The following is a 1,011-nucleotide window of genomic DNA, read 5'->3' on the forward strand; positions in this document are numbered from 1 at the left end:
CAGACCTGGGGGACACGGGGGATGTGGCCGCAGCTGATGGGGACACGGTGGCCCCGAGGTACAGACGCTCCCGCAAGGCCATCCCGAGGCAGCCTCACCTGCCCCAGCACCATCCCGAACCCCCAGGGGGTTGACACCGCCCATGGTGCCAGAGAACCATGGGATCAGGGAATAGCCTGAGCTGGGAGGGACCCACAGGGATCATTGATCAAACTCCTGGCCCTCCCCCGACCCGCCAACAACCCCACCCTCGGCACCCCTGGACGCGCTGTCCAAACGCTCCTGGAGCTCTGGCAGCCTCGGGGCCGTGCCCATTCCCTGGGGAGCCTGGGCAGTGCCCAGCACCCTCTGGGGAAGAGCCTTTCCCTGATCTCCAGCCTGACCCTTTCCTGCCACAGCTTCATGCCATTACACAGGATTTCTTTCTTCAGCCTAGAGCCCTCTGTTTGGGACACGACCGGCACCTGGATCAGAGACACCCGAGTCTGGGCCACATGGACTGAGCCCCACGATGCCGCCAGCAAAACCAGAGGGCAACTCCGCCATCAAACAGCATCAAATTAAAGAAAAGAAGAAAGAAGAACAAAAAAGACGCGCTCCTACAAAGCTTGAGGTGTTCCTACCAATCCTGTTGATTTGGCAGCTTTCCCAGAGAAGCTGTGGCTGTCCCTGGATCCCTGGCAGTGTCCAAGGCCAGGCTGGACAGGGCTTGGAGCAGCCTGGGATAGCAGAAGGTGTCCCTGCCCATGGCACAGGGTGGAACGGGATGAGCTTTAAGGTCCCTTCCAAGTCAAACCACTCTGGGATTTCTACGATACACTGATCCCAGGTTATTTCCACAGAGGATTTCTAATCCCAGCACACAAAGTTCCCTACCCCGGTGGCTGGTACTTGGGTACCACAGGACCGTGGCTCTGGCGGATGCTATAATCCCAACACAAACCCCGAAGTCTCTTTCCACAATCCAGAGCAGCCGGCTCAGAACGCCAGCGTGGCCGGACGTCCCTCGCG

Source organism: Corvus brachyrhynchos, unplaced genomic scaffold, assembly GCF_000691975.1.
Source record: "Corvus brachyrhynchos isolate BGI_N302 unplaced genomic scaffold, ASM69197v1 scaffold843, whole genome shotgun sequence".
In the NCBI taxonomy this organism is placed as follows: Eukaryota; Metazoa; Chordata; class Aves; order Passeriformes; family Corvidae; genus Corvus; species Corvus brachyrhynchos.